Genomic DNA, 23760 nt, shown 5'->3' with positions numbered 1-23760 from the left:
AGAGCCAAGGTCTGGGGCCGTGACTCCTAAAGGAAAGCCTGTCGATCCGAAGCAGTCGGCATCGACGTCTGCGGCAGTGAACAGTGATCGAAGCGCACCAGTCAAGAGTGCTCCTGCGCCTCGAGCGGACAAACACAAGTCGTCCACGCTCGGGTCTTCCCCGGGGGGCTGACCAAGGACATCGGTCGGATCGACGAAACCGTCCACTTCCTTTACGAAGCAGGTCTCGGACTCCCTCAAGCGCCTTAAGGACAAGGCTTTGGCATCGGAACCGAAGACTCCTTCCGCACCGAAGCCGGCAGACACACCGAAGAGCACATCGGCACCGCTCCTCTACACGTTGCCCCCTAAGGTGGCGCCGAAGGCCTTTGCACCGCGGTCGGTGCCCAAGGACACTGTGTCGACGTCAACTCAACCGGCTGGGGCTGTGGGTCATCGACACCCTTTGGTTGAAGAACGGTCGGAGCATTTCATCGATGCCGACACCGGGAAACTCACGCTATACAAGAGGAAGATTACTTCACAACCTTTGCAGTCCTTTACCATTCCTCTGAAACGTAAGAAGCCTGCAGCAGAAACACCAGTTCTGGTGGAGCAGATTCTTCCTCAGCATGGGCGGAGTGCAACACCTTCACCCACATACTCTGATGGGGATGGAGGGGAGCAAGATGAGGAGTACAATTTTCCTGCTCATACAGAGCCTGATGAGCAGCAGGACTCATGGATGGACACTGGTGATCAAAGGGACCAGCAGACGGTCCAGGATCCCCAGGTTTATAACGTGAAGCCGTCTCCCACTGAGGACTCTGCGGCATTTAATGCCTTAATTGAAAGGGCAGCCACGAACCATAAAGTGGAAATGCATGCTGACCCCGTGGAGGTGGACTTCCTTTTTGACACTTTCTCCACTGCTGAAAAAACTGTCGACTCTCCCAATGTTGAAAGGGGTCCTTAAGCATGCGGCAGACATTTTCAAGGAACCCACAAGATCACGGGTTGTCAACCCACGCATTGAGAAGTACAGACCGGCACCTGGCGACCCGACCTACATTAGGGGCCAGTTGCCTTTGGACTCTTTGGTGGTCTCTAATGCCCGCAAGAGGGCAAACTCCCAAACCACGGGTGAAGCTCCTCCCCCAGACAAGGAGTCAAAAGTGCTGGAGGCATCTGGGAAGAGGGTGGCAGCTCAGGCGGCCAACATATGGCGCATCTCAAACACGCAGGCTCTGTTGGCCAGATACGATAAGGCACACTACGACACCCTAGAGCAGCTGTTACAACACCTGCCAGACCAGTTTAAAGAGGGAGCTGAAATGCTTATCCAGGAGGGGAAGCTCATCTCCAACGCTGCTATAAAGTGTGCGCTAGATGTTGCGGACACAGCAGCGAGAGCGATCAACACTAGTGTGATGTTGAGGCGTCAGGCATGGTTCCGCCTCTCGGGATTCAAGCCAGAAATACAAACTACTATCCTCAACCAGCCCGTTAATCCAGACAGGTTGTTTGGCCCAGAGGTGGACACCACCCTGGAGAAGATCAAAAAAGATACCGAGACTGCCAAGTCCATGGGAGCTCTCCAGTCACAACAATTTAGAGGGAACACTTTTCGTCGCTCAGGCAATCGAGGTGTTAACAGGGGGCACATGTCGCAGCAGACGCCATTCAATAAAAGTGGTGCGCAATCCTCCTACAGCAAGCAGGGCAGAGGTGGATACAGAGGAAACAGTGCCAAGGGTAGAGGCAGAGGCAACAACAGTTCCCGTTCCTCTGCCGCCACCAAACAGTGACTCCCTGTCACTGCCCCCCGACCATCCAACACCTGTCGGGGGGAGACTCCAACAGTTCCTGCCCGTCTGGAAGTCCATCACCACAGACAGGTGGGTCAGGAAACTTATCCAGTTCGGCTATTGTTTGGAGCTGACATCCACCCCACCACCCATGCCCCCAAAACTCCGTCCTATGTCAGCAGAGCACTTGCACTTATTGCAGCAGGAGGTTCTGGTGATGCTGCAAAAAGGCGCAATAGAGCTCGTGCCAGTGGAGGAAGAAGGCACGGGGGTTTATTCCCTGTACTTCTTAATCCCAAAAAAGGACGGCTCACTCAGGCCGATTCTAGACCTACGCCCCTTAAACCAGTACATTCTTTCAGAACACTTCCACATGTTGACATTGCAGCAGGTTCTTCCCTTGTTACAACGGGGAGACTTCCTAGCAACCTTAGACCTCAAGGATGCTTACTTTCACATACGACTCCACCCATCCCACCGCAAGTACCTCAGGTTCACCATCCAAAACAGGTATTACCAGTTCAAGGTACTCCCCTTCGGAGTGACCACTGCTCCCAGAGTGTTCACAAAATGTCTGGCGACAGTGGCGGCACACCTCCGGAGACAGGGTATACATGTCTACCCTTATCTGGACGACTGGCTCGTGCAGGCAAAGTCAGCCCAGCAGTGCGCCGCAGACATGTCCCACACCATTCACCTCCTTCACAGTCTAGGATTTGCACTGAACTACCCGAAGTCACACCTTCAGCCGGCCCATGTGCGGCAGTATTTGGGCACGACGATAAATACTCTGGCTGCCACAGCTCAGCCAAACCCAGCGAGGATCGACAACATCCAGGCGCTGATCCAAAAGTTCAGACCGCAACACTCACTCCCAGCGAGAGTGTTCATGCAGTTGATAGGCATGATAGCCTCCTGCATCTTCATAGTCCCGCACGCGAGACTCCATATGCGTCCGCTCCAAGAATGCTTAGCGCATCAGTGGACTCAGGCTCAAGGACAGCTAATCAACCTAGTGTTGGTGATGGGTCGGGCATACAGCTCTCTGCATTGGTGGAATCCACACAACCTTTGCAAGGGCCGACCGTTCCAGGAGCCTGTGCCACAGATTACACTAACAACGGACGCATCTCTCCAGGGATGGGGGGGCTCATGTGCTCCACTATACAGTGCAGGGGCTATGGACAACGCAACAAAGGAAGATGCACATCAACTACTTGGAGCTGATGGCAATCTTCATGGCACTCAAGTCCTTCAAAGTACATCTGTGCAACAAAGTCGTGTTGATCCGGACGGACAACATGACAGCCATGTACTACATTCAAAAGCAGGGAGGTACGCACTCTCCACAGTTGTCTCATCTGGCTCAGAGCATGTGGAAGTGGGCCATTCAAAGGAACATCTTCCTCATGGCGGAACACCTCCCGGGCACGGACAATCAGATGGCGGATCTGCTCAGCAGGTACAGCCACCAAATGCACGAGTGGGAGTTACATCCATCAGTACTCCGCCCGTCCTTCCAGCAGTGGGGTCATCCAGAGATAGACCTGTTTGCCACGGAGGAAAACGCAAAATGCCAAAGCTTTGCCGCCAGGTTCCCTCACCCACTATCGCAGGGCAATGCGATATGGATGAACTGGTCAGGCAGATTTGCGTACGCTTTTCCCCCAGCGCCTCTCATTCCGCTGGTGGCAAAAAAGCTAAAGCAACACTCGCTGACGCTCATCCTAGTTGCTCCAACGTGGGCGCGACAACCGTGGTACACCACGTTCCTCGAACTGTCCGTGGTACCGCATCAAAGACTGCACCTCACACCCCGGCTCTTAACGCAGAACCGTGGCGACATTCAGCACCCAGATCCGCAGCAGCTCAATCTGGCTCCTGAGGTCTTAGAGTTTGCCTACCTTGATTTGCCCCCTGAATGCATGGACATCATCCGGGAGGCAAGGAAGCCCACTACCAGAGCTTGCTATGCAGCAAAGTGGAAGCGGTTTGTCATCTACTGTACCGAGCACGCTATCAACCCGCTCGATGCATCCATTCCTAATATCATCTGCTATCTGTTGCATCTTTACAAATGCAATCTAGCATACGCTTCCATTCGGATACACTTATCCGCCATAGCGGCTTATCTCCAAAACAGGCAGCACCTCTCTGTCTTCAGGGTGCCTGCCATTAAAGCATTCCTAGAAGGGCTGAAGCGGGTCATCCCTCCCAGGACCCCGCCAGCTCCTGCGTGGAACCTCAATGTGGTGCTCACCAGATTAATGGGTCCCCCTTTTGAACCTCTGCATTCATGTGAGCTTCAGTTCCTCACATGGAAAGTGGCTTTTCTCATTGCCATAACGTCTCTCCGACGTGTTAGTGAGCTACAGGCGCTCACCATTCAAGAGCCATTTATACAGATTCATTCAAACAGGGTGGTGCTGCGCACTAACCCCAAATTTCTCCCTAAGGTGGTGTCGCAGTTTCATGTCAATCAAACGATCGAACGGCCCACATTCTTTCCCAACCCAGAAACGGTGGCGGAAAGGATGCTCCATACGCTTGATGTCAAAAGAGCGCTTATGTACTACATTGACAGAACACAACCTTTTAGAAAGACACAGCAACTCTTTGTTGCCTTCGCAGCCCAGCATAAAGGCAACCCCATTTCCAAAGCAGGAATAGCCAGGTGGATCGTTAAATGTATTCAGATTTGCTATCAGAAGGCTAAGCGCACTTTAACGGTCCCCCCCCAGAGCACACTCCACACGCAAACTGGGGGCCTCCATGGCATTCCTGGGTAACATTCCTTTGGAAGACATTTGTAGGGCAGCCACATGGTCTACACCACATACGTTTACTAAACATTACTGTGTAGATGTGCATTCCAAACAGCAGGCAGCTGTAGGACAGGCTGTTCTTAAAACACTTTTTCAGACTTCTGCAGCTGGCACGGGCGGCCGCCGTTAATGGAGGGACTGCTATGTATTCTATGCTACAGATATGAATTTAGCAGCCCACATGCCTCGAACTGAATATGCTACTTACCAGTATGCATCTGTTCTTGGCATGTAGGGCTGCTAACATTCATATCGCCCGCCCTTCTCCCCGCAGCCTGTAGCGGCTGCAGCTTTTCTTGCATTTCATCTCTAGCATGGCCATCACTTTCTCAGTTACACTCCATCTTTGCCACAATGGCTAAAAACAATCTGGGGATGGAGTCGATGCCCATGCGCACTGTAGTCCAGGGGAGGAGCCACCTATCTCGTGATACTTCGAAGACTCTTCCAGGACAACAATGTGCAATCATCCGGACCCAACACTAGGCGGCGATCTATGCTACAGATATGAATGTTAGCAGCCCTACATGCCAAGAACAGATGCATACTGGTAAGTAGCATATTCAACACTGTAATTCACTTTAAACAGAATGCAACAAATCATCGTGAACGGCTTAGCGGTTTCTGAGCCAACAGGCAAGAATGTCTACTAATTTCCATGTGGGCAGGCTACAACGGGTTGAGGCAGTCACAGGGACCACTGATGTCCAGGGTGACAGTTACCTTATAATTTCCAGCAGTCTCGGGGTCCTCTCTGTATTTTTATGCTTTACCACGATCCAGCAAAGAAGTAATCCTGATGCTGAGGATAAAAAATGCTGAAGAGATGCATTGAGTGTTGCTGGGGCCACCTTGTATCCAGAATGTCGGGCAGCATCTTACCCTAAGACTCAATCTTTTACGATGTACCAGTGCAGGTCCAGTCGCCAATGGGCAACTGGTCTCCTTGTCATAACTATCTCAACAGTTCCTTACAGCTAAGCAAATCTTCTTTTTTCTGGTGCTCGGAGTCCATTCTGACTTTGGTCACAGGTCCAGCGACCTTGGGGAAACCTGGTAAAACCTGTCTCCCAGGTTGCACTTCAGTGTCCCGTCTGGGCTCTCAAGGATGCAGGCTTCATTAGCTTTTGTTGTCCTGGTGCAAGCCACCTAACCCTTAGTCTCTTCTTCTGTCCTTGCACAAGTGGAGCCCTCTTTTGCTGGGTCTAGAGAGCAGCAGGGCAATGGTTCAGTTGTATTTACAAAGCAGTAGTGATCTTAGGACTGAGTGTCAGGGATGCCACTTTTATGCCATCTTCGTGTTTGTTGGAGGTGAGGACTCGCTAGCCGAGGGAGAAACAGTTCCCACAGGGCAACCCATCCCACTTTACATCACTTCCTGGTGGTTTGGCACAAAAACAATCCTAGAGTCCACTTCTTTGCTTGAATCCAAGATGGCTCTGGTCTTCCCTTGTGACCAAATCTACTTCAATGAGTCCATACTACAACTCTTCTGGACGATTCCAGGTCCCTTTAAAGCAGAGATCTTCACTTTGTGGTTCGCGACCACCAGGGGGCCGTGGAGTTATGGAAAGGGGGTTGCGCATTGTCCAGTCGTGCTTCAGCCTTGAACTGGAATCTAAAATAATTCCTCTGCGTTTTGGATTCCAAATAGTGACATCTCAAAGATATTTCGGGTTGGAGGACATCACAAAAGAATCCAGCATCAACGACTATCCTCCTATTAGAGAAACTGCTGGATGAATATCCAGAAATGCCAGGAATAAGGGCGTAACGATGTTCCTGTGGAATGCTTTGAAGTTTTTCAATATTCAGGCTGGTTGCCGCTGCCTTGCACTCCGTCCTGTTGGCTCTCTTGGTCTTAGTCATTGTTGCTGCTGTGTATTTTCACCAGATGAGCTTTCTGTGCTTCTTCCTTGTGGCTGCTTCTGCACTGAGATCTCCTAGCTGCTTTCTAGTTTCCCAGGCAACCGAAGCATTGCAGAACTAGTAAGTAAGCTGCCTCTTCCCTCCGCCTCATCCACCATGCCCTGGCTTTTAATCTCGCAGACATACACACAAACATATACACACACACACACACACACACACATTCTTATCTATAGGAATTTTCCTGAAGATATTTCTCACAATATTTTATTCCTCCATAAAGATTTGCTCATTTAAAAAAATCAGTGTTATACTGCCGATTAAACTGGTTACATTTCAAAAACGGTCCACTAAGCTGCCAGCTGCATAAATTTCGCACACCCTTGACATTTATGTAACCAGGTCTAAGATTTTCACCTGTCATAAACACATTTATTAAACTGGTTAGGAGTGTGAGCAGATTAGTTGCAGACCTCTGCACAAGAGAATTTTTTTAACCTAACTTCCCACTTGCCAGTTGTGTGATCCTGGGAAAATCACTTTGTTCTAAATAAGAAAATTAAGTAGTGCCTCCTTCCACTTTGTGACCTTTGAACCTTTGAGGATGTGTAATACATCAGCTTCCTATATGAAAATGGCCAGCGCCTCAGCATTACTGGGTCGATATGACCGTTCTCTGTAGGACTTTCTCTCACGCTTCACAGAGTAGCTGCTAAAGGAGGACAGGCAGGACTTCCAGGAGATCCTCCAGGAAGTGGGTCTGGTGGCCAATCAGGTCATCAGTGCGGCAGTGTATGCCTCTGTTCTCGCTGCCCATAGATATTCACATGGGATCTGTGCCTGCTGCTCTTCCTGGCTGAGACTGACGGGTTTGAAGCCAGAGGCCCAACATCGAATCCTCAATCTCCCTTTCAATGGGACATCGCTCTTCGGCGTTCATGCGGATGACAAAATGTCTGGAATGAAGACCGAACTAGACACCGTGAAGGTGGTTGGTCTGGAAAAGAGGAAAAACTTCAGGGAACGCTATCGTCCCTATGACCGACGACAATACCACCAGAGGGTTCAAACCTCTTAGTGGTCTTCCCAGCAACATCAGGAAAAATCCCTTTCAAGCCAGCGTCGTCCCGGGAGAGGACAGGGAGGAATCTCCAGACAGTCCACACCTTCTGCCAAGCACCAACAGAAGCAGTGAGGGCTTGCTTCCCCTAGCTCCGTTACTCATTCCAGTGGGGGGGAAGTATCCGTTTTTATTTGTAAGAGTGGACCAAAATCACACTAGACAAGTGGGTGCTCAATATTGTGAGGAATGGGTACTCCATCAGGTTCAAGTCCCCTCCACCTTCCATTTCTTCCTCGAAAAACTGTCATCCATCGCATTAATCTTCTGAGAGAAGAGGTATCCGCTCTACTCTAAAAGGAGGCCATCGAGGAGGTCCCATGGCACCAACGTCGACAGGAAATCTATACTTCTTGGCCCCAAAGAAAGGTCCAAACAAGGAGGTCAGGCCTATACTAGATCTCCGGCTTCTCAACAAGGTCATTCTAAGAGAGAGGTTCAGAACGCGAGCGATTTGGAAGTGGCTTCTGGCACGAGACATAAAGATCTCCGCAGTTCACCTACCAGGAGTCGGCAACTTCCAAGCAGACGGCCTAAGCAGGCACTTCGAAGAAGAGCATGACTGGGTGCTAAAACAAGAAGTTGCGCAAGACATTTTTCACTGCTGGGTAACACCAGACATAGATCTCTTCGCAGACGCAGAAAACGCAAAATGCTGCGTCTTCGCCTCCAGATACCCGCATCCAGGCTCCAAATGGAATGCTCTGTTAATAGACTTGTCAGAGACATTACTCTACGCTTTTCCACCAGTTCCCCTAATTCCCCCTGGTGATCAGGAAACTACGAATCCAAGACAGAGATGATCCTGGTTGCTCAGAGTGGCCTCGCCAGTGGTGGCACCCGCACCTTCATCTGCCCAAAGTACCACACAGGAGGTTACCATGTCATCCGGATCTGCTGACCAAGGCGGGTAGCAAGGTGTTCCATCCCAACCTGCCGTCCCTGAGGTTTGCAGCATGGCTCCTGAATTCATCCAATATGGACATTTATGTCTCTCTCAAGACTGCATGCAGATCTTGAAGGAGGCACGGAGACCTTCTACGAGAAAGTCTTATGCTTTTTAAGTGGAAGAGTTTTTACATGTGGTGTACTGCTGAAGGTCAGGACCCTATTAGAGGTCAGGAACAGGTACTGTTACACTACTTACTGTATTTGGCCAGAGCAGGTTTGCAGTATTCCTCCACAAAAGGTTCACCTTGCAGCGATAACAGCATTTAGAAAGTGCCCCCCTCGGACTTCTTTCTTTCAGATGCCATTTGTTAAGGACTTCCTGGAGGGTCTGAAAAAGGTCTACCCACCCTTTAGGTCTCCATCCCGTTCCTGTGAGCTTAATGTGGTCCTCTCTAAGTTAATGGGTCCCCCATTCGAACCTATCCACAAAGCCTCACTTCAACATCTCTTGTGGAAGACGCATTTCTCATGGCAATCACATCTGCTCGCAGAGTGAGCGAGATACAAGCCTTGTGCTCTTCAGAGCCTTATCTGGTTTTCCATGTGAACAGAGTGGTGCTAAGCACTCACCCGAGGTTCCTTCCTAAGGTGGTCTCGGAGTTTCACATCAACCAGTCAATCACTCTTCCTACTTTCTTTGCGAACCCTGTCACTCCTGCTGCGAGAGCTTTGCACTCTCTAGATCTGAAAAGAGTGTTAAAATTGTATCTAGATAAAACAGAGTGTACGAAAAGGCGGACCAACTTTTTGTTAGTTATGGTCCATTGAACACTGGTTTTCCTGCCTCTAAAAGGTCCATTGCTAGATGGATAGTGTCATGCATCATGTTATCCTATCAGCTGGCACACAAGCAGCTCCCAGGCAAGCCAAGAGCTCATTCTTCAAAGGGCAAAGCCGCTACGATAGCGATGCTTAGTAATGTACCTATTCAGGAAATATGTAAAGCAGCCATATGGCGTTTGGTTCACACTTTCTCACGCCATTACTGCCTTGATTCTGACACTTAAGCAGATGCTCGGTTTGGACAAGCATCCTTGAGAAACTTGTTTGGGTCATATGTTTTGTGAACAGGTGATGATATTCTGGTATTCGTCGCAGGATTGGGGGGATGGGCCTAGTTCTCTTCCAGGGGTATACTCATTAAAGACATAGGCCACCCTCCCTCCTCCCCGGACGAATACCAGGTCCATAAATATGTATCTGTTGCCCATGCTGTGCTTACACTGTTATACGCCATCCAAAAGAACTGACCTAACTGTCACCTGTGGGGCATGATGGGAGCCTGGAAGTTCCTGGAGGTCTTAAAGGCATGCCGCCAGTTTTTCCAACTGTTCTATATGCAGCCTCTAGGCTAATCTGCCTCTATGATCTTGCCTTTTTACCTTTGAAAATAAAGGCTATGATTCAAATAAAACTGAAAGCAGTTTTCTTCTCTGTATCATGAAAATATCATGGTGTATGTTTCTTTATGATTTCATATGTAAATATATTTACAATGCAATTTTGGGCATATTTGAGCCTAGTAATGTTTTTTAGGCTGTGTTGGTGTGTGTGTGTGTGTGTGTGTGTATGTATATATATATATATATATATATCCAACCACAAAAGTCGCCTGCTGTAGAAGACGCCACTTCACTGATAAGTATTGCCACAGTTCGTTTATTCAGGAAACAGCAGCCTTTCCGGCAATACAGTCCACAAATAACACAGTCCAACCCGACGCGTTTCGCCGTAGCTTCATCTGGGGCATCGGACTTGAGCATAAAGACAGTCTGATTTGGGCAGGAACTCCTTTCATTCAGTTTCACTGCCTCGGGGGCGTGGCATGCGCCCCGTGGCCAGCTGGTATTTGGAGTCCCACGTATTCCTCATGTGAGTTCATCTGCCATTAGCTCACCAGTAATGAAAATTAAATCCAAGTGGATCGTGACTGAAATTGCTTTCCGTGCCACTGTAAACTTCACAAAATAAACGGCATCAGTGTTCCTTAGGCTGATCCGCCGGCTGACGGTGCAGGAACTGCACCTGGGCGTCTTCCGCGGCTCAGGCAAGCCGCATTACATCCAACCACAAAAGTCGCCTGCTGTAGAAGACGCCACTTCACTGATAAGTATTGCCACAGTTCGTTTATTCAGGAAACAGCAGCCTTTCCGGCAATACAGTGCACAAATAACACAGTCCAACCCGACGCGTTTCGCCGTAGCTTCATCTGGGGCATCGGACTTGAGCATAAAGACAGTCTGATTTGGGCGGGAACTCCTTTCTTTCAGTTTCACTGCCTCACGAGGCCAAAGACTGTTCCACTTGTGCCTCATTCCGCTCCAAAAAGACGATCCGGGACCGACGAGCTCGAAGAACTATGGCTCGCTCGTCGGCTTCCATCCCCGACGACATCTTCGAAGAGGGCGTCGACGTGCCAGAACACCAGCACGCCGAAGAGAGTACCAGCTCCCCAGATGCCAAAGACTTCGACGTCGAGGAAGTCACTCCAGCTCAATGGGTCGTAAGTAAGATCGTTGACCCCAACCCTTCCTCGACACCCTCAAAAAAGGCTTTCGGCACACCCTCACCTTCGGGCCCGGGTGTACACCGAGAGACTACTTCCCATGCCCTGCCTTCGGTCCCGGCAAAGAAGCCTACTAAGCCTTCAGGCAGCTCGGGCTCGATCCAGTCTATCCCCGGTGCCGATCCTATACCGACACCGAAGAAAAAGCCATCTTCCTCAACCACGCTGACCATTGCTCCGCCGAAGATTGGCAGCGGCTCATCGATGCCGAAACTGCACTCGGAGCCGACTAAAAAACCACCTAAAGCTCAAAAACACACTTCGGAACCGAAAAAACACCTGGAACCGAAGAAACCGATTCCGGTAAAGGACATTTCAAAAGGGCACACTTCTAAACCAAAAGATCCAAAACCAGCTACCGCTTCGGTGCCGAAAAAACCTGCGGAGCCCAAATCCACGACGCCGAAGGATTTGCCCTATTCAGAGGAACTTTTCACACCTGATCCTAACCAAAAAACTCTTGTAAAGGATCCCAAGACTGGTCAATTGACTCTCAGCTCCAAGAAGAGACCACTTGAGGCGCCAGCACCTCCTCCTCCAAAGTGGAGAGACATAGCAACCTCTCCTTTAAGGGTCCCTTCTCCACCACCTCCCCATACTGTTCCTCCTCCTACACCTCCCCCACCTCACCATCCCCTAATGCAGACGATGATGCAGACATAGACTCTGATGACACAGGTGGGGGTGCACATGACCCAGCAGGGACCAATAGTTCCCCTCAATCACCTAATCCATGGGATTATTACAACACCCCTGATGTGCCTTATGTCCCACATGACGATATATACCCTTCTAAACCTTCCCCACCAGAGGACACTATAGGTTTTAACCTACTAGTCCAAAGAGCTGGCCAATGGGGTGGACTTACACACCGATGCGTTGGTTGAAGATTTCCTACTAGACACTTTTGATAACACACAAAGGTCTACTGCCATTTTGCCAATGCTTAAGGGTGCCCTCAAGCACGCAACAGAGGTTTTTAAGGATCCTGCAGGGCTAGGGTCTTCTATCCTCGCATTGAGAGAAAATATAAAGCTGCCCCTACAGATCCAGTCTATATTAAAGGTCCAGCACCATTATACTCTTTAGTAGTGTCTAATGCACGTAAACGTGCTAATTCTCAGACATCAGGTGAGGCCTCCCCACCAGACAAAGAATCTAAGCTACTTGACGCCTCCGGCAAAAGAACAGCGTCACAAGCAGCTAATATCTGGCGCATTGCCAACACCCAAGCGTTGTTGGCCTGATATGACAGAGCACATTATGATGAACTAGAGTCCATAATGCAGCATCTACCCGACAAATACAAAAATTAGCTAATAAACTTATACAGCTTGACGATGACTCGTTTTTCGCCTGTTTGAACAGTGTGAGATCTGGTTCACCGCGCGATCCGGTGCCTGCAAAAATTCTAAAGTTGCTTGATCTTGAGTGCCGGCGCCCTCTCATGAGACTCCTAAATACTTCCTTAAGTGAGTCTCGTGTGCCACAAGACTGGAAGCATGCGATGGTGATCCCACTCCTGAAGAAGGCTGGTGCGGATACTTCTAACCTTTCCAATTTTAGACCCATTTCTCTATTGCCTATCTTCTCAAAGATACTGGAGAGGCATGTCAACACGCAGCTTACTCTGTTTATTGAAAATCAGGGCTTTCTACATCCTTCCCAGTCCGGTTTTCGGGCCCACTATTCAACTGAGACCGCATTACTAGGGGTGACGGAGAGACTTGGGCACGGTATCGATCGCGGTGAAACTTCTGCTCTCATCCTTTTGGATCTGAGCGCAGCGTTCGATACCGTGTCCCACTCCATCTTATTAAACTCTCTCCGCTCCCTTGGAATAGCTGGCCCCGCACTTGCTTGGTTTGCCTCCTTTTTAAGTGAGCGTACATTCCAAGTTTTTTCTCAGAAAGCTGCATCTACGATTTGCTCTTCGGCGTATGGTGTCCCTCAGGGGTCCATTCTCAGCCCGTTGCTTTTTAATATTTACATCAAACCTCTCGCTACCATCGCAGAGGAAGCCGGGCTGAGTATTTTTTCGTACGCCGATGACACGCAAATCGTCTTTTCCCTCTCCAGTGCTGAAGAGGGCAACGTGTCTGGTCTCAAAATTGGTCTGTCACTTGTGGCTGAGTGGATGCAGAGGCATCTCCTCAAGCTTAACGGTGACAAAACCGAGATTATCATCTTGGGGAAGCAGAAGGATCTTTGGGGCCCTCAACATTGGCCCAGCACCATGGGTCCTACTCCTCTTCCAGTCCAGGTGGTACGTAACCTGGGTTTTCTTATTGATGACAGACTGTCCATGAGGCAACAAGCCACCAAGGTGGCGGCCATCTGTTTTACCACCTTAAGATGGCTCCAAAAAATTCTCTGGATGTTGCCCCTTGCCACGAGAAGAACAGTAGTCCAGGCTTTAGTAACATCTCGCCTGGACTACGGAAATGTTCTCTATCTTGGTGCAGATGCTGCGACTGTAAGGAAACTACAGGTCATACAAAATTCATCAGCCCGTCTCCTCTGTAATATCCCGAGGAGGTCCTCGGCTGCGCAGGCTCTTCGAGATCTCCACTGGCTTAAGATCTCGAGTCGAATTAAATTTAAAGCCTTATGCTATATTTTCAAAATCAAGCAGGGTTCTGCCCCTTTATATCTTCAAAGCTTGGTCCAACCCTACAAGCCCTGTCGTACTTTGAGATCATCGGCCAACTGCGATTATATCATCCCTAGATTTAAGCTAGTGAAGATGGGTGGAAGATCTTTATCCCATCTTGGCCCCAAACTCTGGAATGCCCTGCCCATTGCCATGAAGACTGAGACCAACATGCTCAGTTTTCGGAAAAAACTGAAAACCCTACTCTTTTAAAATTATTTCTCATAGCCGTGATTGATGTCAGTTTTTCTTCTTTAGTCTATCCCTTGCGCCGGGAAACCCACTGCGGGTAGCTGTTGCGCACTATAAATTTTAAATAAATAAATACAGGAAGGTAAAAATATTACTAATACTTCCACTTGTTGTGCCCTAGATGCTGCAGATACCGCCTCAAGGGCAATCAATACCAGCACCCTACTACGTAGACATGCTTGGCTACGTATTTCAGGTTTTAAACCTGAGGTACAAAACTCCATCCTTAATCAGCCATTTGATGAGACACATTTATTTGGCCCAAATGTTGGCGTGTCTTTAGAAAAAATGAAAAAAGACTCTGATACAGCAAAATCTATGGGAGCCTTGCAGCAGCAAGCTCCCAGACGTTTTTTTCGTCGCTCATCATACAGAGGCAGCACTAGAGGCTACTCCTCGGAAAGTCCCTCCACTTCTTACAAAACCCCTAGCCAATCCACATTCACTAAGGGCTACCACATAGGGGCTACCACATAGGGGGTTACAGGGGTAACAACAACAAAGGCAGAGGCAAAAACACCTCCCGCTCTGCCTCCACCCCTACCCAATGACTTTTCTCCCCTTCCCCCCCAACATTCCACTCCTGTGGGGGGAAGACTCCAACAATTCCTGCCTGCCTGGACCAACATCACATCTGACAGATGGGTGTGACAAATTATTCAATCCGGTTACTGTCTAGAACTAACATCAACCCCCCCCAAACATACCACCCAAACTGCGTTGAATGTCACAAGAACATCTATCACTGCTAAAGCAAGAGGTAATATCTCTACTGGAAAAAGGTGCAATAGAACCAGTTCATCTGCACCAACAAATCAAGGGAGTCTACTCCCTATACTTTCTTATCCCAAAGAAAGATGGCTCTCTAAGGCCTATTCTAGACCTCAGACCTCTAAACATATACATACTGTCAGACCATTTTCACATGGTCACACTCCTACAAGTCCTTCCTCTTCTTTTACAAAACGACTTCCTTGCTACTCTAGATCTCAAGGACTCATAATTCCACATTCCTATTCACAAAGCTCACAGGAAGTATCTCAGATATGTAATAGACTGGCAGCACTATCAATTCAAAGTGCTCCCATTCGGAGTCACAGCACCAAGAGCCTAGCAGTAGTGGCAGCACATTTACGAAGACAGCACATCCACCTCTTCCCATACCTGGACGACTGGCTCATAAAAGCCAGCTCCTACAACCAGTGTGCAGGACACACTCACGCCACTATCCAACTGCTTCACAACTTGGGGTTCACAATAAACCATACTAAGTCCCATCTGCAACAATCCAAAGTACAACAATACCTCAGTGCCACAAACACCTCAACAGCACTAGCTTATCCCACTCCAGTAAGGATAGCCAGCATGCAAGCTCTTCTCACAAAGTTTCAGCCACAACACTCCCTTCCAGCACGAGTGTTCATGCAGCTCATAGGGATGATGGCCTCTTGCATTTTCATAGGGCCCCATGCAAGACTTCAAATGCATCCTCCCCAAGTGTCACGATGTTAGTGGCTCAAATATATGTATCCACTAACCTCTGAGAGACATCAGCAGGAACGATGATACGTAGAAATTCCCCCTTTTTCCCCAGAACCCACGCACCATAGAGTGAGTCAACACTGCTAATGATGTGTGCACCTCAGGGAAAAGGGAAGTGGATAAAATAATATACTTGTGCCAGGGAGGATCGTCTCTTGTAGTAGGGTACTGTCGTCATCTACTATGGACCCCCTCAGAGGCACTAGGAGTCGTCTACCCAAGGATCACTGCAGGCAAGGGTGAAAAAAGAAACCATTGATTAGATTTCTATACTGTGTTTGCAAATACGGTCTTATTTCTGTAGCCTAGCCCCACTCACTATCGATTATGGTAGGTTTTCAGGACATGGAATGTCTCTCCAGAAAGAGAAGAGGTACAACGGTAAACACAGCAAACATAAAGCAAAACAGTTGACGTAGAGAAGTCAGTCACTATATAGAACCCCCAGCATCCTGTGAGGGATCCATGAACCAGGAATAGCGCTCCTGCGCAAGTTGCAAGGTATCGCCAAGGTGAGATAAATATGGACCAAAATCAGCAAGGATAGTAAAACAAGAAAACAAAATGAGCAAAAAGTATAGCCTATAAAACCCAGGCAGGCTATACATGCAGAGCACCAATTGCTCCAAAGAAGCTCTATCGTTATGCAGCGCTCCAGCGCAGAATTGCAGGGTATAGCCAAGGCGATACAAACAGGGACCAAAATCAGCAAGAAATGTAAAACAAGAAAACAAAATCAGCAAGGAGGTATAGCCTCTAAAACCCAGACAGGCTATACTGGCAGAGCTCCGATTCCTTCAAGGAAGCTCAAAGGTCTGTACAGTAGGACCTCAATCAGAAACAAGTAACAGATTCCTCACAATGGCATTGGAGGATTAACAGCATATACACACATCCGTAGTTGGAGGGCTGGAGACCTTCCGTAAATACCACTAATCGGTAATACCATTCGGAACACGCTTGTCTGCCGGAGAACAAACTGCGCGGCCAGCGCGTCTATCTCGACGGCAAGGGAAATGATACCTGTGGGAAAGTCAAGAAGACGGATATCCTCGGGAGCAATCCAAAACCACGAAACCTTTTCAGGGAAGTAGCACACAGTCGTCCTCAGTACTGCTCGGCACAGATCACATTTGGCAAGCCCTGAGTTGCGGACATGGAAGGGCTTTGTAGGGAACACCGAACTGAGCATTTCCGGATCGAGACCCCCGGGGATTCTGGGAAACGTAGTTTCTAGCGGTTCTCTTGTTTTTAGCGCGTTGCAAAAGTTGCGCGATCGCTACAGAGCCCCCTCTCGAGGACCGGCGGTCGCCCAGGTTTCACAGGATGCGTTGTATGGAAGCGATCAAGTAGCAAAGGGTTAGCGGAAGGCTCCCAGGTCCTGTCCTCCACCCCGTAACCTTTCCAGCCCACCAGATATTGCACTCTGCCTCTAACCATACGCGAATCCAGTATCCCCTCCACCTCGTACTCTTCCTGACCATTAACCTCAGTGGGACTAGGCCTGTCAGGGAGTCTCATACCAATCGGACATGGCCGAAGCAAAGACACATGAAACACCGGGTGGACATGCCAAGACAGGGGGAGGGACAGACGTACAGCCTCAGGATTTATTATACTCTCAATCCCGTAAGGACCAATGTATTTGGGTGCCAGCTTACCCACCCCTTTCAAGTGCAGGTGTCTCGTCGACAACCACACCTTATCACCCACTTTGTAATCGGGTTCAGGAGCACGTCTATTATCGGCATACTTCTTTTGGGATGACTGAGACAATGCTAACTGATGCTTGGCTTCAAGTGGAACCGCTCGTAGATGGGCGTGATGTTCGTGTATCGTAGGGTTCGCGGAGGTAATAGGCCATTCAAAGGGGAGCATTGCAGGATGGAAACCATAAAGACAAAAAAAAGGGGAACACCCTAACGTGGAGTGAGTAGCATTGTTGTATGCGAATTCTGCCATCCAGACCAGAGGGAACCAATCGGATGAGTTCTGAAGGGCAAAGCAACGTAGATATTGCTCCAGGGTTTGATTGAGCCTTTCAGTTTTACCATCCGTTTGAGGGTGGAAACTGGTGGATAAACGAGCCTCCATATTCATTGCCCGACACAGAGCTTTCCAGAAGCGTGAAGTCAACTGGGACCCTCGGTCAGTGATAAGGACTCTGGGAATACCATGTGCTCTTACCTCATGTTGGAGAAACACCATAGCCAATTCCAAGGAAGTAGGGACCTTCTTCAGTGGTATGGAATGTCCCATCTTGGTTAAGTGGTCGATGAGCACTAGTATCGTGGTGTTCGAGGCATGTGGGCTGCTAAATTCATATCTTTTGCATTAGATCGCCGCCTAGTGTTGGGTCCGGATGATCGCACATTGTTGTCCTGGAAGAGTCTTCGAAGTATCCTGAGATAGGTGGCTCCTCCCCTGGACTACAGTGCGCATGGGCATCGGCTCCATCCCCAGATATTTTTTTTCTGCCTTTGGGTTCGGATGCGGTCTCGACGTCTCTCTGTCGGAACCGAGAAAACTAGCTTTTTTACGGCCAAAAGGCCTTAGTTTCATTACGTCGGTATTGTTTGCGTACGGTCTCGAGTTCTTCCGCCTCTTTGAGTCGGAATCTGCGGAGTCGTATCACTCTTCGGACATCGAGGCCTTCTCATCGCAACACGACTGAAACTTTTCATCATGGAGCGGAGCCTGTTTAAATACTCTCCCGTATGTGGGTCCAAATACCCACATATCGACGTGCACCCGGTCTGTAACAAATGCCTCTCGCCAGACCATAACGAAGAGAACTGCATGGCCTGCTCCAAATTCAGGTCAAAGAAGACGCTCAAGCTTCGGCGCGCGGTGCGCCTTGAGGCCAGACAAGCGGCCCCGGCTCCAGGGAACATCTTCGGCGACCAGGAAGAAGAGGGCCGAAGCCATCATCTTGAAATCTCGCCGCCCGCGACTGAGGTCGAGGCGGATCCGGAAGACGACGACGGAGTCGTGGATCACGGCCTTGAATACGTCGACGAGGTAGGGGACGTCGAAGAAGTTTATGGGGCCGCGGAAGATAGCTCTGGGGATGAGCTATGCCCCGAAGGTTACGCGGATCAGGCTCGGGTCACGGGATCGCCACTCGGCCTTACCCAAGACCCCGTACCGCAAGCCACGGCCCCGCCTTCAGGCCCGGCCACGGACATACTTGCTACGCAGGCCGTATCGAAACCGAAACCAACGGTATCGACAACACCTAAAATGGCCGACCCAAAAACGAAACCGAAACTAACGGATTCGAGTGCACCTAAGATGGCGGTCGTTCCACCAAAACCCCCAAAGCCTGCTACCTCATCGACTCCGTCGGCCTCCGGTCCACAGAAGTCGAAGAAAACTGTCGATTCGACAGTGCCGAAGTAGTCAGCGGAGGAGGTATCCTCTAAGAAGGTCGTCCGGCACGGGTCGACCGGGACGACGCCGTCAAAGTCCGCCAAAGCCAGCGAAAAGACTCCGGTACCGACTGGGACGTCGTTAGTCGGACGCGTGGTTGACACGGAGCCTGCAAGATCCCACGGATCGAAGAGCGGAAGCTCAACACATCAGTCCAAGGACTCGGTGTCTACGGCTGCAGCATCGACGTCTAAGACTCCGAAGGGCCCACAAGACGTCGGATCCGACGGCAAGGAGAAGGCCTCTTCGTCGGTGCCAAGTGCTGCTGTGAGTGACGCATCCCTCATCGCCACTTCACTCCGGAGATTTCGGGATAAGGCCTCTACGACGTCGGCTCCAACGCCGTCGCACCAGAAGCCGATGGACGTGCCGGCGAAGCCTGCTGGCAAACTTCTCTTCCTTCTGCCGCCAAAGGAGGCACCAAAGGCCTTTACGCCAAAGTCGGCGCAAAAGACATCGGACTCATCCGCGTCTGCTGGAGTATCGGGTCGACAACTCGACTCAGGAGACGATTCTGAGCGTTTTATCGACGCAGACACGGGCAAGTTGACCCTTTACAAGAGGAAGATCACTTCACAACCAGTGGACTCCTATGTTATCCCACTGAAGAAGAAAAGGCTTGCACAGGACGCTCCAGTCCTGATTGAACCTATCCAGCCTCCTCCTAGAAGGAGTCCAACACCTTCCCCCGACCACTCTGAGGGAGAGGAATATGGACAAGATGACCAGTACACTTTCCCGATCAATGAACCCGATGCACAGCAGGATTCCTATGATGACATAGGTGACCAAGGAATACTGAATGTGGGGCAGGACCCACAGCCTTCCACTGCACGTGCATCCCCAACAGAAGACTCTGCAGGATTTCATGCACTCCTTGAACGGGCAGCTGCTAATCATGATGTAGACATGCATGCTGACCCAGTGGAAGAAGATTTTCTGTTTGACACTTTTTCAGTCTCCGAAAGGACAGTAAAGACACTGCCTATGCTCAAAGGTGTCCTTAAGCATGCTGCGGACATCTTTAAAGAACCTACCAGGGCGAGGGTGGTCAATCCACGCATCGAGAAGAAATACAGACCTGCACCTGCAGACCCTGCTTACATTAGGGGACAGTTGCCACTAGACTCTCTTGTGGTCGCAAATGCCCGCAAAAGGGCAAACTCCCAGACGACGGGTGAAGCTCCTCCCCCAGACAAGGAGTCTAAAGTGCTTGAGGCAGGGGGCAAAAGAGTAGCTGCGCAGGCTGCCAATTTCTGGCGTATTGCGAATACACAGGCGCTATTGGCACGTTATGATAGGGCGCATTACGACACCCTAGAGCGAGTCTTACAACACCTGCCTTCGCAGTTTCAAGAGGGTACCAATCTGCTTATAGAAGAGGGTAAACTCATCTCCAATGCAGCCATAAAGTGTGCCCTTGATGCCGCGGACACAGCAGCTCGGGCTATTAACACTAGCGTCATGCTGAGACGACAGGCGTGGCTACGCATATCAGGTTTTAAACCAGACATTCAAACGACCATACTCAATCAGCCCGTCAATCCTGATAGACTGTTTGGTCCTGATGTTGACACCACCCTCGAAAAGATTAAGAAAGACAACGAAACGGCTAAGTCTATGGGGGCCCTTCAGTCACAACAGTTCAGGGGGAACACTTTTCGTCGCTCAGGTGCACGTGGAGTCACCAGAGGACAGATGGGTCAACAATCACAGTTCACTAGAGGTGGAGCGCAGTCCTCGTACCCCAAGCAGAATAAAGGGGGTTATCGAGGAAACAGCAACAGAGGACGTGGCAGGGGAAACAACAACTCCCGTTCCTCTGCCCCAAACAAACAGTGACTCTCTGTCACTGCCCCCCGACCATTTAACACCTGTCGGGGGGAGACTCCAGCTGTTCCTGCCAGTCTGGACACACATCACCACAGACAGGTGGGTGCGACAACTTGTCCAGTACGGTTATTGTCTAGAGTTGACATCCACTCCACCCAACATTCCACCAAGGCAACGGCCTATGTCCGCAGAGCACTTGCACTTATTGCAGCAAGAAGTAGTGGTGATGCTGCAAAAAGGCGCAATCGAGCTCGTGCCGGTGGAAGAGGAAGGCACAGGGGTATATTCCCTGTACTTCCTTATTCCAAAGAAGGACGGATCTCTCAGACCCATTCTAGATCTGCGTCCCCTCAACCTGTATATACTGTCAGAACATTTCCATATGCTTACACTGCAACAGATTCTTCCCTTGTTAAACCAAGGGGACTTCTTAGCAACCTTAGACCTCAAGGATGCTTATTTCCACGTACCACTACACCCGTCCCACAGAAAATACCTCAGGTTCACTATCCAAGGCAAGCATTATCAGTTCAAAGTCCTACCCTTTGGAGTGACCACCGTCCCAAGAGTGTTTACCAAGTGTCTGGCGACGGTAGCGGCGCACCTCAGGAGGCAGAACATCCATGTCTACCCCTACCTGGACGACTGGCTCGTTCAAGCCAAGTCGGAACAACAGTGCGCCGCGTACATGTCGACTACCATTCACCTCCTTCACAATCTGGGCTTCTCGCTGAACTACCCAAAGTCGCACCTTCAGCCGGCCCATGTCCGGCAGTTTCTGGGCGCGTCGATCAATACCCTGACGGCCATGGCTCAGCCAAACCAGGTCAGGATAGACAGCATGCAGTCTCTAATCCAAAAGTTCAAACCACAACACTCGCTTCCAGCGAGAGTGTTCATGCAGTTGATTGGCATGATGGCCTCCTGCATCTTCATAGTCCCTCACGCACGGCTACATATGCGTCCGCTCCAGGAGTGCTTAGCAAATCAGTGGACTCAGGCTCAGGGACAATTGACAGACCTAGTGTTGGTTACCAGTCGGGCGTACAACTCTCTGCATTGGTGGAATCCACACAACCTTTGCAAGGGCCGACTGTTCCAAGAGCCAGTGCCACAGATTATCCTGACGACGGACGCATCTCTCCAGGGATGGGGAGCTCATCTGCTCACTTACACAGTGCAGGGACTATGGACGACGCAGCAACAGAAGATGCACATCAACTATCTGGAACTGATGGCAATCTTCATGGCGCTCAAGTCCTTCAATGTACATCTGTGCAACAAGATTGTGTTAGTCCGGACGGACAACATGACAGCGATGTACTACATTCAAAAGCAGGGAGGCACCCACTCGCCACAGCTGTCTCATCTGGCTCAGAGCATGTGGAAGTGGGCCATTCAGAGGAACATTTTCCTCATGGCAGAACACCTCCCCGGCAAGGACAATCAGATGGCGGATCTGCTCAGCAGATACAGCCATCAAATGCACGAGTGGGAGTTACACCCATCAGTACTCCGCCCGTACTTCCAGCAGTGGGGTCATCCGGAGATAGACCTGTTTGCCACAAACGAAAACGCAAAATGCCAACACTTTGCCGCCAGGTTCCCTCACCCACAGTCGCAGGTGAATGCGATATGGATGAACTGGTCAGGCAAATTTGCGTACGCTTTTCCACCAGCCCCTCTGATACCGCTGGTGGCAAGAAAACTAAGGCAGCACTCGATGACACTCATCCTAGTTGCTCCAACGTGGGCACGCCAAGCATGGTACACCACGTTTCTGGAACTCTCGGAGGTGCCGCATCAAAGGCTGCGCCTAACGCCCAGGCTTTTGACGCAGAACCATGGAGACATTCAGCATCCAGATCCGCAACAGCTCAACCTGGCGATCTGGCTCCTGAAGTCCTAGAGTTTGGTTACCTTAACCTACCTCCGGAATGCATGGACATCATCAAGGAGGCAAGGAAGCCGACTACCAGAGCATGCTATGCTGCCAAATGGAAGCGTTTCGTCCTTCACTGTACAGCCAATAACATAAACCCGCTAGATGCATCTATCCCTAACATCATTTGCGATCTGTTACATCTTTATAAGTGCAATCTAGCCTACACTTCCTTTCGGATACATCTATCTGCCATAGCAGCTTATCTTCAGAACAGGCAACATCTCTCTGTCTTCAGAGTGCCTGCCATTAAAGCCTTCCTTGAAGGTCTGAAACGAGTCATTCCCCCAAGAACACCGCCAGCTCCGGTGTGGAACCTCAATGTGGTCCTCACCAGGCTGATGGGACCACCTTTTGAGCCACTACACTCGTGTGAACTCCAGTTCCTAACGTGGAAAGTGGCTTTCCTTATTGCTATTACGTCACTGAGACGTGTCAGTGAGCTGCAAGCGCTCACAATCCAAGAGCCATTCATACAAATTCATCCAAATAGGGTGGTACTACGTACTAACCCCAAATTCCTTCCGAAGGTGGTGTCACAGTTTCATCTCAACCAAACTATTGACTTGCCTGCATTCTTCCAAAACCCACAAACAGTGGCGGAAAGAATGCTCCATACTTTGGATGTTAAGAGGGCGTTGATGTACTATATTGACAGGACACAACACTTTAGGAAGACAAAACAACTTTTTGTTGCCTTCTCGCCACAGCACAAGGGCAACCCTATTTCCAAAGCAGGAATAGCCAGATGGATTGTTAAGTGCATCCAGATCTGCTATCAAAAAGCTAAACGCACCTTAACAATACCCCCAAGGGCGCACTCCACACGCACATTGGGGGCATCCATGGCTTTCCTGGGGAACATTCCTTTAGAGGACATCTGTAGAGCAGCCACATGGGTTACACCACATACCTTTACAAAACACTACTGTGTTGATGTGCATTCCAAACAGCAGGCAGCTGTTGGGCAGGCTGTTCTCAAGACACT

General features: G+C 49.9%; 1 protein-coding gene across 3 annotated transcripts in view; it reads left to right on the top strand.

The window, feature by feature from the left end:
• The window catches only part of PRRC2C (proline rich coiled-coil 2C), a 1522187-nt gene that overhangs the window by 1356776 nt on the left and 141651 nt on the right, over positions 1-23760 (top strand). The window lies entirely within an intron of this gene.

This window comes from Lissotriton helveticus, chromosome 1_1, assembly GCF_964261635.1.
Source record: "Lissotriton helveticus chromosome 1_1, aLisHel1.1, whole genome shotgun sequence".
NCBI classification, from domain to species: domain Eukaryota; kingdom Metazoa; phylum Chordata; class Amphibia; order Caudata; family Salamandridae; genus Lissotriton; species Lissotriton helveticus.
This window is presented reverse-complemented; position numbering and strand designations above follow the sequence as displayed.